This window comes from Propithecus coquereli, unplaced genomic scaffold, assembly GCF_000956105.1.
Source record: "Propithecus coquereli isolate 6110/MARCELLA unplaced genomic scaffold, Pcoq_1.0 Scaffold303, whole genome shotgun sequence".
Classification (NCBI taxonomy): domain Eukaryota; kingdom Metazoa; phylum Chordata; class Mammalia; order Primates; family Indriidae; genus Propithecus; species Propithecus coquereli.
The window spans coordinates 180,894-200,915 of NW_012148653.1; the positions used below are offsets into that span (position 1 = coordinate 180,894).

At 40.4% G+C, this 20,022-nt stretch overlaps 1 protein-coding gene across 1 annotated transcript in view; it reads left to right on the forward strand.

Moving 5' to 3' along the window:
• Positions 1 to 4,500: 4,500 nt before the first annotated feature.
• The window catches only part of RAB9A (RAB9A, member RAS oncogene family), a 21,262-nt gene continuing 5,740 nt past the window's right edge, over positions 4,501 to 20,022 (forward strand). The window contains exon 1 of the mRNA XM_012649807.1: positions 4,501 to 4,661. The gene's annotated coding sequence lies outside the window, so the exon portion shown is untranslated. The remainder of the gene's footprint in view (positions 4,662 to 20,022) is intronic.

The following is a 20,022-nucleotide window of genomic DNA, read 5'->3' on the forward strand; positions in this document are numbered from 1 at the left end:
TTTTGGATATATCTGCGTGGATTAGGGAGGGCTTATGTCTGAAGGAAATAGTTGCCAAGAGAACTGGATTTTTGTCTTGCACTAACCCTTGTAGCCTAAGGCAAAGATTACATTGGGAGACCTTATGAAGGACTTTTAAAAGTTGCTTAAAATTGCTTCATTAAAAAATTTTCACTTATTGCTCAAAAGAATAGTATAACAAGGAACTCAAAATTTAAATAAAAATTACCCAGAATCCTACTGCTCTAATTCAATTGTTTTGATTTTCCTTGTTGCTTTCCATTCTTTTGTTTATAAACACTCATATGCACAAACGCTCATACAAACACAAATATACCTTTTACGTAACTGTAACCATAGCGTGTATGTGATTTTCCTTCTATTGCATTTAAAAGTTAAGTTCTGTTTATCACTCACATTCATCAACAAATCAGTAAAGGGATTAAATTCCTCACTTCATTCCTGAATTTTAATGCCTATTCCATTTTGCTATTTTTAATTAACAGAGTTAAGCTATGTTTAGAGTGTGGCAGAGAAAGAGTAGCACTACTCAACATGCACATATTATTTTTAAGAGAATATGTTAGATCTAGTTATGGCTAGAGAAACCATTACAATTTCAGTTTTTCCACAAATTATGAAGATTTAGAATTAGTTTGCACATTTTCTTTATCTAGAAAGATTTCTTGAAAGCTGCTATGTGCTAGATTCTTAGTGAACTGCTGTTCACTCAGCTCACACCACTCTTCCCACAGCCCTTCCCATTGCTGCCTGATCATCCTTAGGGCTCGGCACATATTACTTCCTCATTCTTTCTCTGGTATTCTCACCTACTGCACCTTGTTTGTTTTCTTCCAGGTTTGAATCCAGTTTGTAACTACACATTCATTTTGTTGCTTATTGAATGTCTCCTCTACTCTTCTCTAAGCTCCCTTAGGAAACGGACTGAATCTATTTTATTCACCAATATAAGGTCATATGATATACAAAAAGCTGGTAGATGGAACCAAAAATGTGGAGGAGTGTGGTAGTCCTCAGAGAAGAGGGATTCCTCCTGTGTCTTGTTTACCACTGTTTTCTCAGTACCTAGCGCAGTGTGTACACTCTATGATTTTGTTGAATAAACATTAACATGAATTGACTTTTCATTTCGTGCAAATCTTAAAATCGCCCAAGGGAAGAGAGTAAATGTGTGCCTATGCTACAGGCATTGGAGGGGTTTAGGTTGGTGTGTGGCAAGCTTGGGAGGTGTGAGTTGTGTTACCTCCTGACTCCCGTGTCCCCTCCCTTCTGACAGTGGGTAGGCTGAGGGAAGGAAGCATGTCAGCGGCTTTTGACTCCCAGGTTGCCATTCAACATCAGCCATTGGATAGAATTCATGGGCCCCATGAGAGAATATATGGTCTATCGTGGTTGAGGGTCAGAATTTTCATTTGATCACATCAACCTGAGACTGGAAATTCTGAACTTTGCTCACTGATGATATGTAGATTAAGGATGATGCTTCCATTCAATTTTTGCTTTGGAACTCCTTTTAAGCCAAGAAGTGAAGAAATCAGATTTCTGGTATTTCCTCATATATTAAAATTTTATCTGACTTAAGGATCAGTATCAGAAGTTCTATATTAGTGTATATTAGTGCAAGAAACATGCTGAAGTTAGTTTCTAGGCAAACCAGACAAGTGTGACATTGGTTTGAAATATTGAAAAATGTATATATTATATAAATATGTAAGTATATAAATAAATGCATTATTAAATATTTTGACATATATTCAAAAGTTATATTATAAAAAATGTTTCCTCAACCAAATTGGGACTTTTCTTCCATATACTATTTGGTAATATTCTTTTTCACTTAACATTATATGTTGTTATCTATTTTCACTGACTATAAAGCCAAATACAATGGATTTTGAGTTGCTTTTGTACATATTTTATGCCTTTTTTCCCCTCCTTAGTGTAAGAACATCTATATGATATTGTGAACAAATCTGTTATTTTGGCCAATGACTTGGGAAAAATATCAAATTTTTGATTATTTAAATATGTGATTTAATGGTCAAATTGCCTACCATTGAGTTCTGTGTTTTTTCTTATATGTGAAAAGTATAAGCAATTCAATTATATTCAGTATTTATTGTACCCAAGTCTGGGGGCCACTTATGTGTAGCTTTTCTTCAGAGGTGCCAGAGGTGATTTCTTTCAGACTCCAGCTTGAAATGGGATATTAATTTCCAGTGCTCATAATAAGTAGGTGTCATTTAAAGAAAAGAATCATTAATATGTAGCAACCTTGACCTCTTTCTTTTCAATGAGTGATGAATTGGTGTTTACAGAATATAAAGATGAAAATCTTAATTAGATGAAGGGAGTCAAACTAGGTCAGTTCTTTTTTTTTTTTTTTTTTTTTGAGACAGAGTCTCATTGTGTTGCCCGGGCTAGAGTGCTGTGGCGTCATCCTAGCTCACAGCAACCTCAAACTCCTGGGCTCAAGCGATCCTTCTGCCTCAGCCTCCCAAGTAGCTGGGACTACAGGCATGCGCCACCATGCCCAGCTAATTTTTTCTATATATTTTTAGTTGTCCGATTAATTTCTTTCTATTTTTAGTAGAGACAGGGTCTCGCTCTTGCTCAGGCTGGTTTCGAACTCCTGAGCTCAAACAATCCGCCCGCCTCGGCCTCCCAGAGTGCTAGGATTACAGGCGGGAGCCGGCCTGGTCCTGGTCAGTTCTTGAATGTTTTCATCAATAAACAAATTTATGGAGCAAGAGAGATAGAGACCATCTATCCAACTTATGTCAGCTTGATAAGCACACACATCTAACAACAAAAATTCCCCAATCTTGCCCTGCAGAGAAAAACCTTTTGACCCACTCTACTCTTGCACTGAAAAATAAATTAGGTGAAAAAGTGAATAGTGGAAGAGATCAGAACATGTCGGCATTCTTAAATGTTGGTTGGCTAGTATCCAAGTAACAGTTATTTCAGAAAAAGTTATTAACACTTTCCTTATTCTTTCTTCGGGTGCTGTGAGCTACATTCAGATATGTTTGAATGCCTCCTTACATTTTGGAACACCCTAGAATCACTTATAGGATCTTGTTAGACCTTTTTTTTTGAAAGCTCTTGGATTTCTCAAGGCTTACTTTAAGATACAATAAGTCTACCACTTCTAAATCTGTAAAAAGAAATTATAAATATTTAATTAATTTATTTAAAAAAGTAAACAAAAAAAGATACAATAATTCCATAAGAGCACTGGTTAATAGCTGGTTGGTACTAGCACAGATAAATTCCTGTTCCATCACTCCTTTTTAAAAAAATTTCTCTTTCTTTTTTTCCATCAGTGCTTGACTATGAGTATGACATGATTTTCCGATGGCATTTCATTAATGATGCTGTGGATTACTTGTTGTAATTTGGCCCAACGTACATGACACCATTTTTTTCTATTGGAAAATTAACTGTAATGTTCATATATGCTTTATTGAGTAGTTGTAATTATTATGTGTTTTAAAAGGTGAAAGATTTATACGACCTGAAGAGAAGCCTATTATGTGTTTTAAAACAAGATAATGAATATCTCTTCCTCCTCCCTATTTTCAACAATTTGTATTTTATAAATCTTTACCCATATTTCCTTGGGGAAATAACCTGCAGGTAAAACATAGTAATAGATTTCTTTTTATAAGGAAAATTCATTTAAGCTCCAACTAGAATGCAATCTTTATTACGTGTCTTATTTTCACAAGTATTCTAAAATTGTCTTTTGTAACTTGTGAGACAGTCTCTCAAATATGACCTTTCCAGTGCTAAATGAAAAGTCATTACCTGAAAATGACTCCCCAAAGAGCCAGAGATTATTTAAATTATTGTAGGCCCAAAAATCATAAAAGTGAGATTTTTCCCTTGGAAAATAAACAAACTAAATCTACCCCACCAGATGTATTGAAAGGTCACTTAGAGTCCTTGCTGCCTCCAGGGGCCTATATCATAGGACGCATGCGCTCAACTTGATATATAAAGCGAGGAATTAAGAAGAATTTCTCCAATATCACCTCTAGCCACTACTGCTTTATATTTAGAGAGGACAGAGGCAGTATTTTAACAAGATTGAAAGAAAATTTTAAAAGCTTAATTTACAAATTCTCGTTATTCCACAACGTCACAACTGTTTTCGTTTTTCATGTACCTATTTATTCTTTGTCCGTTTGCACATTCATTTTTTTCATCACCGTAATCACGACATCGTGTGATCATGCTCATGAGATCTGTTTATTTCCACCTTACCTAAACTTTTCAAAATAACTATTACTTTGTGCTTGGACACGAGAAACCCCCGACCCGAGGGCAAACCGCGATTCAGCCAGGACGGTCAGGGTGTGGGTGAGGGCGGCGCGCACTGGCCCCGCGGGCCCCGCCTCCCTCGGGTTCTGCTCCCGGGGTCTCGCCCCAGGCCCCGCCCCGCTTCCCCGGGCCCCGCCCCGGCCCGTCGCCATGTTGTTTCCTCTGCGCTGGACGTGAGCCGCTGGAGCTGGAGCGGGGCAGCGCCGCCGCTGCCGTCTCCTGCCCGCCAAGTCCGCGACCCTCTTTCTGTCCTCATTGCACCCAGAGAGGCCAGCCCGGAGTTCCCGGGGCTTCCTCCGTGTGGCCACGAGGTGAGCGGGGCTCGGAACTCCCGCCAGGGCCGGGCGAGGGCTGGGTCGGGGTGCTCGGGCGTCAGGGTGTGATGGGGGCGGCCCGGGCCGCGCGCCAGGCTAGCGCGGGTCACAGGGCCGCCCGGGGAGAGGGGTCGGATTGTTGTTCCCCTGCCTTCTAGTGACTGACGCAGGAGGAAAGACGGGCTCCCACACCCACAGACTCGGGGAGAGGGACAGACACACACCCAAACACTCGGGAGAAACACACACACATCGGGAGCAGAGAGATACGTAAAACACCCCGGGAGGGTTATTAAAAAACCCCAGATACTCGGGGGAGAGATGGATAGACCCTCGCGCGCGCACATACGCACCCACGGAGAAATACACCCTATCACCTGGGAACACACATAATTCACCAGACTTTCCCCCAGCCACTCGGGGACACCCACGTCCACACATCCCAAACCAAACCCTATACGCGAATAATTAACGTAGGAACAGCAAAGACCCTCTGAAGTTCTACCTAGCTAGCTGAACGTTTGCTTAAAGTCTTATGACCACTCAGGTGAGGCGTTTGGACTGTAAAGCCAATCCTAGGGGCTGCGGGCAGTTTGGAGGCATTATCTGATTCAGACACTAGCTGGGGTTTCAGAATCGTTCCCTTTCTTCCAACTTAGTAAGTAAAAAGGCAAGATGAGTATTTTAAGTGCTTACCAAATAGTTGGTGGAGGTATTGTGTTGCGTGCGTGCGTGCGTGTGTGTGTGTGTGTGTGTGTGTGTGTTTTGAGACAAACTCGCCCTGTCGCCCCTGGTAGAGTGCAGTGGCGTGATCATAGCTCACAGCAACCTCAAACTCCTGGGCTCAAGCGATCCTTCTGCCTCAGCCTCCCGAGTAGCTGGGACTACAGGCGCCCACCACGAAGCCCGGCTAATTTTTCTATTTTTAGTAGAGACGGGGTCTCGCTCTTGCTCAGGCTGGTCTGAAACTCAGGAGTCCAAGCGATCCTCCCGCCTCGGCCTCCCAGAGGGGCAGGATTACAGTAGTGAGCCCCCGCACCCGGCCCTGTTTTTGTTTTTTTTTTTAAAGCGATGACACATCCCGTGACCACAGTTCTTTTGAGGAATAACTCTTCTGCTAGTTTCCAAATTGGCACGTGACTGGAATCTTTTCATGGAGTTTTTGCGTCCTGATAAAAGCTTTGGGCAGAATTTGATTGCTTTTTTTGTGTTTTGGTTTTTTTAATGTGTTTGTCTTTACTTCTCTGGCACCATTGCAATGGAAAAATCCCCACATTGCCTGTAATCTCAAAAGTTGTCCAGTGGAGCAAAACTAGAGATGAAGGAAACTCAGAACGATTCTGTTAGAAAATTACTTTTAGAAGCTTATATCATCACTATTTCCCTAGGACTTTAGTATGTTATTTAGATTCCCGAATTTAAGACAATGGTGTGGCAGTCTGGTATTTTCCGTATTCCTGTGTACATTTTAGTAAATTCTCGGTGCTTATACTAAAATGTTTCTGGTTTGGTGACTTATTTATTTTTGAGACTTTTGTGATTTGGGGATATTTTTGGTTTATTTGGAATGTTAGAGTAGAAGGGCAAAAGCTAAGTAGACCATTTGGCCTTGACTCCAAACCAAGTTTTTTTTGTTTTTGTTTTTTTGTTTTCTTTTTTGTCGTAGGTACTCCTGGTTGAGAAACCAGGTTCTTGGAGACAAGGGCAATACCTTAATGCTATTCCCTCTTTTCCAACTTCTCTCTCTCTTGTTTTGTTTCTTTTGTCTATCTCAACCACTTCTTCTATCTAGAGTATTCTGGGGGCCTGAAGCTAAGTTCCTTTGGTTTTAGAAATTATTTTATTTTAACCTGCCCTCATTTCTTACCATTTATTGGGCAGTAACTCTGACAGTGAATGTTCTGTGGGTCTAAATCCTGTACATACATCATTCCATTTAATTTTCAGCATTTTTGCAGGAAATTTTCTGGGGCATAGGAAGGTTGGGTGTCTTTCGCAAGGTCACACAGGTAGTGAGGAGGTGGAGCCCGGATTCAAAGCAAGTCTGCGATTTTAGAATAGTAGTTCTCAACTGGGGGACAGTTTTGTCCTCCCAGGGGACATTTGACAATATCTAGAGGCATTTTTGGTTCACACCTGGGGACAGGGGAGGTGCTGCTGGCATCTAGTGGGTAGAGGCCAGGGATGCTGCTAAACATCCCATAATGTACAGGACAGCCCCCCCCACAACAAAGAGTTGTCTGGCCCAAAATGTCACTAGTGTCATGATTGAGAAACCTTTCATTAGAGCAGTCTGTGTAACTCCAGAGCTTATGTTTCAACTGCTTCTGTAGTTCTTCAAATACAATGTTGTTTTCCTGTTTAGGATACCTCATCATTTTAAGAGTGAGCAGGGGAATATTTCTCTTGACTAAGAGGCATATTCATTTGAAAGATTAAGGAGTGAGCAGATAATTTCTGATAACAGAATCCATTTTTGTTTTAAGGCAAAAATGACAAAAAGAACATGAGAGCTATTCAGAGCCATTGGAGTGGACTTAGTGAGTTTAGTTTCTGCATTATTTCAATCCTTTGGCCAGGCAAGGTGACTCATGCCTGTAATCCTAGCACTCTGGGATGCTGAGGCGGGAGGATGGCTTGAGGTCAGGAGTTCGAGCCCAGCCTGAGCAAGAGCAAAACTCCGTCTCTACTAAAAACTGAAAAAATTAGGTGGGTGCGATGGCCCACGTGTGTAGTCTCAGCTACTCAGGAGGCTGAGGAAGGAGGATGGCTTGAGCCCAGGAGTTTGAGGTTGCTGTGAGCTAGGCTGATGCCACGGCACTCTAGCCCAGGCAACAGAGTAATACTCTGTCTAAAAAAAAAAAAAAAAATATTCTAGTCCTCTGAACAGCCTGTTGAGCACTGATACAAAGGTACTGGTGAGAAGGGCAGTAGGGAGTCCCGATCTTCCTGAAGCTTGCAGTTTAATCATAATCATAAGATAAGGTTCTGACATCATCCTAGAACAGAATTTATTGCCTGAACTACTCAAGGACAGGTTAGGTGTTCATTAAAAAAACAAAACAGCTCTGCACCCAGCACAGCAGTACCAGTGTCATGGCGTTACTGTGGGCAGACTTAGATGAAATAGGGAAAACTTGATGAGTTCTTTGTAGTTTTGTATGGTTAACTATGTGTGAATATTTACAAGAATCAAATTGAGAAGCCATTCTTGTTGAGCATAAAATTCTTTGTTAAGTTTAGCCTCACTGGGCAATAGTTATTCATGCATTTTGTTATTGAAATAGAGAAATGGTGAAATTTTTAAAAATGGCTTTTGCATAATTTCTTTCCGGTGTTTTCCAGCCTGTTTTCTCCTTGCCCATCTCAGACCAGGCCTTTCAAAATATGCGCTGCTTCATTAACTCTTAGGTGAACTCTGGGAGTGTGTGATTGAGATGAGCAGTCAAAATGGGCTGGATCTCTATTAGGCATCACTGCGTGTTATTCATGCAGTCGACATGGCATCTTTTTGTTGGTAGCTTTGGTTTTTGACTCATGCCAATGCACAGCGTGCATAGATTTCTCTGCCTCTTATGAGGAGTTGTCTATGGGGTAGGGGGAATGCCGAATTGCGTATCTCAAAATGATCGCTAGTGCATGAGATCTAACAAAAGTGATGTGTTTTATTCTGGGAAGGGTCCATAGAAATTGGTGCCAGAGTCATCTTGCTCCTCTGGCCAAGTTAGGTCACTACATTTCTTTCTTGGTAAAATGAGACGATTGTACTTTATAATCTCTAGGAGACTATGTGATACCAAGTAAAGACAGCAAATTATTAGCTTCCAAGTAGTTCTTTCCAGTCACTTTGTTGGTTAAGCAGCAGGCCGAAATAAGCCAAATGGAAGTGTATGTGTTTAGGCAGTGCGTCTAACTTGAAAGCTATCTAGATAATAAATTTGTTAGGCAAAAGGAAGCATAAGAAAATAGGACTCATGACTAAGTAGGTCATCAACAGAGAGTGTTTATTAAGGAATTTTTTTGGGGGGGGTGGGAATGAACTCACAAAATGCCTCAGGGAGTTTGGTGGAAAGTTATGATGCAAATGGAAGGCCAGGACACCTGAGGGAGGAGACCTGGAGCCACCTAGGTATGTAGGTAGAGGGAGGTGAGGCCGGGGGCAGTCTCAGGGAGCCTGGGGGTGCCCGGGCTAGTTAGATAACTTGGAGGAGACATCTCTATTTCTCACATGACTTTCGATACTGTACATGTTGTGAAGTGTGCTCTGGGTATTTCCACATTCTGGATTTTTCCATTACTTTTTGTTAATTTTTGACCATGGCAAGTTCAGGCTTTAGAATGCTGTTGCTTATCATAAACATAGAGAAGACCACTGGACGTAAATGAATGTAAGATAACAGCTAGATCCATATGGGGTGGAGAGAGACTGGGTGTGCATTCTGGAAAAAACAGAGAAGTAAAGCAGGCAGTCCAGGCTTCACAGTGTGGCTGCACTGAACCCAGCTCATTGCTGTCTCCGGAGTCTGGATACAGGATCCACTTTTGTCTCAGGCCTGATGGGCTACAAATGTATGCTATTGTTTGACGGGATGGAGAAAGGGTGTAGAACAACTTGATACATTCATTCCATTGCTGCATTCTTCATCCAAATGCGAGGGATAGCAGGATAGTACGAAGGAGCTGAACTAACTACTGTATTTTAATTCCCAGTTATTGTGAATTGGATTAGGTTTTTGGGTATAGAAGCTAAGGTAATTTCCAGAAGGTTAGTCCCCATAAGAGTGGCTGTGTTATCAGTGTTAGAGAAGCCAGGGGAAAAAGTCGTGTAGACTTCTGTTTCTGGAACTTGTTATGCAGAACTCTAACAGATAGGAGTGTTTAAATGATTCTAACAGGTTCAAAAAAAGTTAGAAATCGCCAGCTGGGCTACTTGTGCAGCTGGTCACTGCTCTAGTCTGTGCACTTTCACACTTGTGTATTCACTTGGATGAACATACCTGAAAACACATATGTAATGTAGTTGGAAGTCAGAGTGGAGCTGCTTGAGGACCATAGGTCGGTGAATGCAGTGTTCTTTGGAATGAGTTCTAGTGTTCTTAAATAAAATTTTAAAAATAGTTGTTGCCAAGCAAACAGCTGCCACCCTCATAATCCACATTAATTTGTGTCCAGTACTTGATTTTTATCACAGCAGTCCTGGAAAACCCAGCTTCACAAAGATGTGATGTCATCGAAAGGAATGTGGCATGTGTGGTGTGATCTAATGTTGAAACTGTGAACTCCCTCAGGCAGTACCCCAGAAATGTTGAGTATCTGTGTTTCTCTAAAAATTTGAAAGTAGCCTGCCCTGTGAATTTGCCATGATTCTCTGGGGCACCTCAGCGCACAGTTTGGGAATTTCAGGATTAGAAATGGATGCTTTTGGTTACAGTTTATGGAACGCAAGGTTAAGCTGTAAGGAGACAAGACATCAAAGTCAATTTTTAATTTTCCACCCCCTTCCAGTACCTGTAAGCTTTGCCCTTGGGCCCCTCATCTCCCCCAGAGGTAATCTTGCAGTTTGGGGATCTACCTTTTTCGTCGCCGAGGGGAGGGACGGGCAGAGGAAGGAAGCCACAGTTCAAGTTTCCTAGGCACCCTGTCCCTCTGTCCCTGCTTTTCTTAATGTTTGCTCCCTATTTACTGCTCCGGTGGCAAAAGGGGGTGGTCATGGGGTCCATAGCCTTTTGGAGACCCCCTCAAGCTTTCAGCCTCTGCTGTCTCAAGAAGCCTCAGAAATGCCCATGTGCTGTTCAGTTTTTTTTCAGCTCCGTGGTGGGAACTGGCTTTCTCATCATTGGCTGCTTCTCCTTGCATTGGGCTTTGTTGTCTCCACTCTGTCACTACTACACCGTTTGCTTTCCGTTTTCTAAATTTTGTTGCTGTCTTGGATCTACTATTGTTCCTTCTTGGTGTCTTTATCGGGTTTGTACATTTTTTAGTCTTTTTCTGTCGTCTGGTGGGAATGAAGATAACAGATGTTTGACCTGCCCTGTTTAATTAGACCTGGGGAAGTTATTTAATCTTGGTGAACTTCCATTTATTGATCTATAAAAAACATGGGTGATAGTGTCCAACTTGGAGGTGATTTTTAAGGTGTTATATACCAGGTACCTACTAGATACTGAGTAAATGGTGGCTGCCAATGTTATTACAGCAATAGCATTTGTTATTTGAGCAGACAATACAATGACAATAGGTAGGGAGGGAAGTGGACACATTTCTTGTGTGGATGAAGGAAGTGGGTAAGAGAAAAGAAGAAGGAGATTTTGGAAATGGGGAAAATAATTAGCTTGGTTTTAGATATTTGAATTTGAACTACCATCAGGGTACCAGATGAATATATTATACAAGGGGTTGGAAATTCTTGTGTGGCTCCAGCATGTGAGAGGGTGAAGGTGGACTTTAGTTGAGGAGTTATTGGTTTTTATAGCCCAGGAAGATGTTGTTTGGGAAGAAGTAAGGGCTTCAACCTTGTGAAATACTTCATTAAGCGCTTGTCAGGAAAGGGAGCTGTCTAGGTTGAATAAAGATAAGGGGGTGACGGGGGAGAGAAAGCAGAATGTATTATCAGAGTAGTTTTATGGATGATTAAGTAAGAAACATTTTCAAGAGGGTCACTGTCAGGCTCTTTAGACCTAATAGAGGTGGTAATGGGTAGTGAGTCCTGGGTGAGACTTGAAGGTCCCACCAGTGCCTCTAGCTAAATGTGTGATATGTAAGACACCTTCCCAATTAGGCCTCTCAAGACTGAGTAGCCTTCTAAGATTTTAGGTCATGTATGTCCAGACAGATGGCTACACCTAGAGAATTCAATATCTACTAGCTGGGCCTCAGGTGGAGATGTGGGTGAAACTTGAGGGTGTTTTCTAGAAACATACACAGTGAAGTCCTAAGAGAAGCACTTTTCTCTGTATTCACTTTAGGGCTGCATGTGCCTTAGGGCATTCAGATGAGAACTGAGAAGAAGCCATTGGATTGGCCATAAAGAGGTCTCTGGTGACTTTGCTGACATTCAGAAAAGTGGAGGGGTTGAGGGCTGTGTTATGTGTAATAAAAGCTGAGTGGAGGGTTAATTGGGCTTGGAGGCAGATGGGGATATGGGTAGTGAGGGGCAGAGGAAGTCTGGCCTTGGAAAGCTTTTCATGAGAAGAGTCAGTTTCAGTACTTTGGCAAGGGCAAACTGGGGCATTGACAGAGAAGTGACAGTTCCATGGGATAAACTGAACTTTATGAAGAGTTGCCTATAGTGCTCTTAAGGTTTTTTCTCCTTTTGAGCTAGTGACAACTTCCCTGCAGAATGGCATTTGGGAGACTCTAATCTAGTTGAGTCCTGTATACCAGACACATAGTTGCCCTTTTTAAATATATCTTCTTGGGAAATCCCCACTCCTCTAACTTAACTTCTCTAACAGTCTAGAAGTTATTTGCTGTGGCTTCGTGCCTCGTGGACAGTGTTTGTATACTAGCCCTTCCCTGAGTTTGTGTAGGAGTTGTTCACCAGCCTCTAGCCCTGTCTGCTCTAAATTATAAACACCTGGTTTCTCATCTGACTGGAAGAGAGGCATCGGGACATTGCAGATCATATTTGGTTTGTGTTTTGCTGCTTTAATATATTTTTCTAACATACATATTCAAATTCATTCCTTTCACAATTTATCTTCCTGAAATACCCAGCTGTAATTCCCAGTATTCTTATCTTGTGACTATTATCCATTTTTTCGTGTTTTAATTCTGTCCTTCAAAGTGCAATCTTAAACTATCCCCGCTCTTTTCTTAATTGTCAAGAAGTATTTTAAGTGCCTTTTTCAGATAAGTGCCTTATTACAGGTAGATTTGTGCTTAGTCCTTAAAAATTAAACAAAACAAAATTAGACAAAGAACAAAACATTATCCTCACTTCCCAGGATTAGCAGTTTCCCATGAGTAAGGCTGTTCACTGGGCAATCACAGTTTATGGTCAAAGTGTAACATTCATAAAGTCTCATGGTTGAGGGAGGCAAAGGGGAAATAGTGATGCCAAGTAAAGACAAAAAGTCTTGAGGGTGTTATGAGCTATACAAATGGATCACATGTAACATATGAATGGTACAGACGTGTAGTGATCATTTCTTGGGGTCTGAACTCCTTAAAGAATCTGATGAAACCTCTTTTACTCTTCCCAGAAAAAAGCTCAAACACACAAGCTTCTGTCCATACTCTCACTCTTATTTCACATGTGATTCTAAAGAGGGGTGCATTTTCCCCCTGAAGCCTATTCATGAACTCCCAATTAGCCACACTCTGGGCCTGCACTGTCCACAGTAGCACTGTCCAAACAGTTTTTAATTGTTTGCTACCCTCATGTAGCAATTTAAATTTGAACGAATTAAAGGTAAATAAAATGGAAAATTCAATCCCCCAGATGATCTATTAATACTTTCAAGTGCCCAATAGCCACATGTGGTTAGTGGCCGCTGTATTGGACAGTGCAGATAATAGAACATTTCCATCATTACAGAAAGCTCCGCTGGATCCTGCTGCATTACGCTTTCAGGATGGTTTAAGAGAATTTAGTTCCTTGACTAAGTCTTTTTTTTTTTTTTTCCTCCCCACTTCCTCCCTTTCCATTCCCACTCCCCCTACCACTATTCATGATTAGTTAGCATACCTAACTACAGAGGTGCCTTGTTTTAAGAAAAATGTTAACATATTTCTTAAAAGTTAAATTAGGTGATTCATCTTCAAAATAGAGTACTTGTTAAAATGAGTTCTTTAATAGGGGAGGTACTCTGACATAGCGATAGTGTAGTTTGATTTACACAGTTCTTTTCCTTCTCTAGCTGTCTCTGTCCCAGAGGTAATACTCAGTGGTTTACCAGATATGACTAGATAATTTATTTCATGTGACAAGTCTTGCCTCCATGTTGGTCTATTCCTATGGTATTTTTCCCACAATATTTTGCTTAATTCTTTTTTTTTGGTCAACGTCTTACTGTAGAGCTAATACCCATTTAGACTTAATGACTTTCCTTGACTTACTTCTTGCTTATACATTTCAGCATGACAACCAAGGAAGTCTTTAAAAACAAACAGTGGAACCAATTAGGCTGTTAAAAGAGACACACCTAAATTAAGATATAAGGAAATAAATACAGCTCAAGTGAAAATAGAAATAATTTTTGACGTTATCTATGCTTTTGTTTCCCTGGTTAATTTCTTTGAACTTCAGTTTCCTAAGCTGTGAAATGAAATGAAGTGTTGAGTGGTATGTATGCCTCTAACTGGGACATGCAGGGTGAATGCACGGGGAACTTGTGAATTTGACAAGAAAAAAAAATATGTTTCTAAATTTAAACCAAGTGTGATAAATTCAACTGAAGTTTTTGGAAGTGAGAACTGATCAAGGGGTTACAGAATATGTGTTTCAAAATCTGTAGTTTTGAGAAAGGCAGTTTACAAAAGGAGTCTCCTCTCCCTTTGGCAGCTTATTAAGGAATATAGTAGTTTTTCAACATTTGCCAGCTCTCTGTTGCAGTCAATCAATAATATTTATTTTAAAGTGGATTTCTCATTAGGTTGAAAGTAAGAATCAATTTTTTTGTTCTATTCCACATATTTTAATAGACCTTAAAAATAGAATGGGGGAAGAACTGATAGAGAAACAAAGAATTGTAAGAACAGAAAAGAACAAGTAGAATAATAATAGAATAAAAAGAATAAAGGAGGACGTAATTTACTCTTTGTTCTTAATTTAGCATTTATTTGCACCTCACCATATGTAGCACATTGTTCAAGAAGTGGCAGACCAAAAGGACAAAGGAATGGATGGCTTGGGTGTTGTGCATCCCTCCCAGGGAGTTGACATTGTAATTCAGAAACAGACCCATACACCACAGAAGGTGATTAGAGCATAAGCAAATGAGAGCTGTAATAGAGATGGAAATGATGATGAGAGCAAAGATAAGAGAAAGATTAGTTTTCAGGGCGGCATTAGAAGGCTTCTTGCATGAGGTGATCTGAACTAGGCCTCTGATGACTAGGATTTTCGCAGCTTTGGAGGTAGGGAGGCGCCTCCCAGGCCAAGGTAACAGGCTGAGTGAAGATGTGGACAGGAAATGCCAGTGGTAGGTGGTGAGTTGTAGGGATATATTAATGATTAGGACAGGCTTGTTAAGTGAGGTTGGATAGCTCTTTGCATGCCATGCTCAAAATCTTCTATAATAAAAATAATGAAGAAATAAATGGGATTAGTTATCGGTAAGAATGGAGGCAATTAGATCCACGACCAATAAAAAAATACCTAATCCCTACAGACTTTCATATTAGAGATTTATCTTCTTTGTTTGGATCTTGATGCTTTATATTCTCCCCCTTGGTTCAGTGTACAGCTTTGGAAGCCAACAAGGGGTTGGAGAAGGCCATAGAAAAGGGTACTACTGATAAACTGTTCATAAACAATTGATAGTACAAGATAAAAGTATGCAATAGAAAAGTTGGGAAAATAGTGTTATAGGAAGGAAAGGGTTAATATGAAACACTCTTCTTTTGCCTTTCGAATTTTGAGGTATCTGCTGAAAATGTAATCCATTTTCTTTCCTGCCAGTGAACTGCTTTCCAACTTCTCATTCAGATTACCGTGTGCCATATATGGCATATGTTGGTGCCAGCACGTGCTGTTGTAATCCTACAGTGTATCTATTGTACATGTAACTGATTTATTTAAAGGGATGCTGCTGAAGGGACAAGGAGATCATTTGCAGCTCTGGTTGTATCAATAAATACAATTCTAGGGTCATATTTCTAATTCTCTGGAGGTACATATATATTTTTTCACATACTGTAAAATTCACCCTTTTAAAATATACAATTCAGTGGGTTTTAGTGTATTCACAAAGTTGTACAGCCGTAATCACTAATTCCAGAATATTTTCATCGTTCCAGAAAGAAACTCTGTACTCATTAGCAGTCATTCCTCATTTACCTCCCCCCCCCCATCACAGCCCCTGGCAACCAGGAATCTACTTTCTGTCTGTATGGATGTGCCTATTCTGAACATTTTGTATAAATGGAATCATATAGTGGGTGGCCTTTTGTGTCTGGCTTCTTTCACTGAACATGTTTTTGAGGTTTATCCACTTGGAGCATTGTATGGCTATGCCACATTTTGTTTGTCTGTTCATCACTTGATAGACATTTGGGTTTCTGTGTTTTGGTTATTATGAATAATGCAGCTATGAACATTCATGTGCAAGTTTTTAAGCGGATGTATGTTTTCATTTCTCTTGGTTATGTACCTAGGAGAGGAATTGCTGGGTCATATGGTAGCTGTGTTTACCTTTTTGAGGAACTGCCAGACTGTTTTCTGTTATCAATGCACCATTTTATAATTCCATCAGTAGTGTATGAGGATTCCAGTGTCTCCACATCCTTGTCAATGCTTGTTATTGTCTGTCTTTTTGATTCTAGCCATCCTAGAGGGTATGAAGTGGTATTTCATTGTAGTTTTGATTTGCATTTTACTACCAACTAATGATGTTAAGCATTTTTGCCCATTTTTTAAATTGGGTTGAGGTCAGTTTTTTTTTTTTAAACTGATGAGTTAGTTGTAAGAGTTATTTATACAGTTGACCCTTGAATAACACAGGGGTTAGGGGATGCAGACCCCCTGCACAGTCAAAAATCATGTAACTTTTGACCTCCCCCCCCCAAAAAACTTAACTACTAATAGCCTACTGTTGACTACAAGCCATAACAATAACATAAGCAGTCAATTAATGTGTATTTTGTATGTTATATGTATTATGTACTATATTCTTACAATAAAGTAAGCTAGAGAAAAGAAGATGTTATTAAAATCATATGGAAGAGAAAATACATTTACAGTGTTGTACCATATTTATCAATACAGTAATTTTATGTCATCTCTTTACAAGATGAATAGTCTGTCTGAAATGGCAGGCAACTGCATCTGCAGACCTCAGTCTATGGTACATATCAAGCAATTCAACTTTTTCTTGTAATGTCATGACTTTTCTCTACTTGGGAGCACTTCCAGCATCATTAGTGGCACTTTGTATGGGTCCCATGGTGTTCATCAAGGTTTACGGTATTGTACTAAATATCATGAAAAATAATGAAAGAGATCACTTTTACTGCAGTAGGCAATTTACTGGAGAGATGAACTGTTCATGAAGAGATGATTAGTGTCACAGGGCATACTTGCAACACGAGCTCATCACAGTAGTGATAGGAGGTGGCTACAAAATTATTAAGTATAGTATATACTACAGTTAATTATAGGCAGTTATGATTTGATACTGTATCTTTGTTTCCTTCAACTGCAAATGGGGCCGTGTACGGTCTCTGTGTGTGTGTAAGTTTTGATGAATTCTAACTTTTTATAATAGATTTGTATGTATTTTATGATAGCATGATACAATAGACTAGTGTATGCATATATTTTATGCATTCATGACATACCTTTTTCTTAATTTTTTCAATATTTCTAGGTCATGCGGTTTGCGAGTTTTTTCAAATTGTTGCAGATCTCCAAAAAAATTTCTAATATATGTGTTGAAAAAAAATCTGCATATAAGCATACCTGTGCAGTGCAAATCTCTATTGTTCAAGGGTCAACTGTATATTCTAGATATAAGTCCCTTATCAAATGCACAATTTACAAATGCTTTCTCCCATTTTGTGGGTTGTCTTTTCACTTTTTTGATAATGTCCTTTGAAGCACAAAAGTTTTTAATTTTGATGAAGTATAATTTATTTTTTGTTGCTTGTGCATTTGGTATCATATTGAATCTGACTTTTAATATCTGAATTACTGAAAAATTTAGAAAGTGATTATCCTTGAGATCTGGTTGGTAGCAGTATTTAAAAATCTAAAAGAAAATGATTTCCATTTCATTTTAATTGTAGCACTCAGTAAAGCTAGGCTTTTAGTTAAAATGGAACTTCAAAAAACACTTTTGATATTAAAGTATAACTTCACAACCAAATCAGAACTTTGACGATTGAAGTCAATATTGATTATTCTAAGTTTTCTTGCAGACTTTAACATAAATCTATAAGCTTTTACATGATGTGATTCCAATGTGCATGCTGTTTGGTTTTATCACTTAATGGTATATTTCTACAGTTCCATGTTTCCGTGTCTTCTCAGATTGTTCAGAGCATCCCCCAGTTAGGCAAATAAATCATTTTCATTTGCCCAAGTGAACATTTTTGTAAAACTTCACTTTCTTGTTGGGGGGAGGTGGTTTTAGAATAGTATGGGCATGTATTTTTTGGTATAGTCTAAAAAATTGACAACTCAGGGGAAAAGTATGGGCATTTTTATAACTATAATATGTGCCTGTGTAATATGAATCTTTTTAGAGAGCATGTTTCATTTTTATAGTATTAGCTGTAGTAGGCACGTCAATTATAGAATTCCTTATGGTAAATGCTAGAGGCATGCACAGGGTGTTAGGAGGGGGTTCAGTCAGAGATGTCTGGTAGGTGTTGGGGAAGAGATGAGGTCTAGCTGCATCTACAAGGGTGAGTAGGAGTTAGCCAGGTAACAGGAGGGATATAAAGGGGAACAAGGTGAAGCGTGAGGTCACATAGTAAGTATCTTACTGGAGGATCAAGTGTGAGGCACAACCACCTCAATTTTCAGTCATAAGCCCAGCTGACAGCATTGGTAGTGGAGAGAGGGATCATAACAGCATCCATCCCGGCTCTGCCTGAGGCCTTCCTCCTCCCCTCACCTGCAGCCGTTCTCCCATTGCAGCCAGTTGCCTTTCAGGACTGCGTATCTGATCGGGTCACCCACTACTGAAGCTATTTCAGTTTCTCCCCATCATTCCTAGGGTACAGGCAGAAATCCTTCCCCTGGCTTCTACAGCCCTGCCCGCTCCAGGGCCTCTCCCTCCAGCCCCATCTTTCTAGCACACTCGCTGCTCTCCAGCCTCCAGGGGCTCAGGCCTACTTTGAGCTCTCCCCGTCCTTGCCAGGCCACGCTTCCTTGGCAGAGCCTTGGCATGGGTGGGTCCCACTTTCTGGTTTTGGCTCCCTCTCTTTTCTCATAGTCTTTTCCTCCTCCTGCTGAGCTTAGCCTGAGGTTAAATCTACTTTCCCCTGGTCAAATTCCCCTCCAGTGGAGTCAGACTTTGGTGAGGGTTGCGATCTAAGGCCAGCATGTGGCTAAAATGATCATTGAGACATTACTTTAGAACAGACCACACTGGAAACCCATATACAGTTTCTTATTAACGCAGTGTACCACTGTGTAGCCCAGGTTCCCTCCTGTGTTGGAAGTTACTGCTATTTCCTTAACTGCAGCTGGGCAAGTGAATTAGTGGCCTTGTGTTACAGGATCATGTTGTATGCAAATTAAGTCCCCCTGATGGCCAGAAGGCCCTGCAACTCCATGAGATACGGGTTTATACATTGTGCCTCTCACTGAGGGAGATTGGGGCAGAATCTCCTTCAGTATTCTAAGTTGTTCTTTGGGTTTTGGCTGAGTGTGAATAGTCGTACTCTGTACCATTTGCCTCTCATTTTGTAGGACTTGCCACAGTTATAACTTAAACGGGTTTGTGTGGATGTCACTCTCACCCAACACAAGCTCCATAAGGCAGGGACTGTGTGTGTGTGTGTGTGTGTGTGTGTGTGTGTGTGTGTGTGTATGTGTGTGTGATTTGCATCCTCAATGTCTGGCACATAGTAGACACTCACAAAATGCTTGTTGAAAAACCGCACTCCCACTTGTGCTCTGGAACACTAGGCTTCTGTGGAGATGCTTCAGGGTTCTGCAGACATTTGACATTTAAATCATGTTTTAAACTAATTAAACATAGACACATTTAAATGTGCTTTATACTACATATCAACATATTGGAGACTACTAGTTCTGTCAGGTTAACTTGTTCTTGTGCAGATCTTAAAATAAAGCAAGGAGTTGAAAGATTCTTACTGTTTGCAACTGCTTATTTTCATTCACCTGTAACAACAGGAAAACCCTCAGAAACAAATGCAAAGGCAGTGGAGATTGATGTAGCCTAGTGGGTTAAGCGCCTGGGCTGTAGAGCCAGTCTGCCACATTCATCTCTTACTCACAGCTTTTACTAGGTGTGGAACCTCTCTGAGTCAGTATCCTCCTCTTTAACGCAGAAATAATATGAGACTTGTGAGGACTAGATGCGGTGTCACAGAGTAAGTTGTATACAGGGCTCAATCAATGTTAGCTGTTGTTATTATTGTTGTTGTTGTTTTATCCTTTACCCCAAATGTTGGGATTTTAAAGAGTCTTATTTTTTTGGCCGGGCGCGGTGGCTCACGCCTG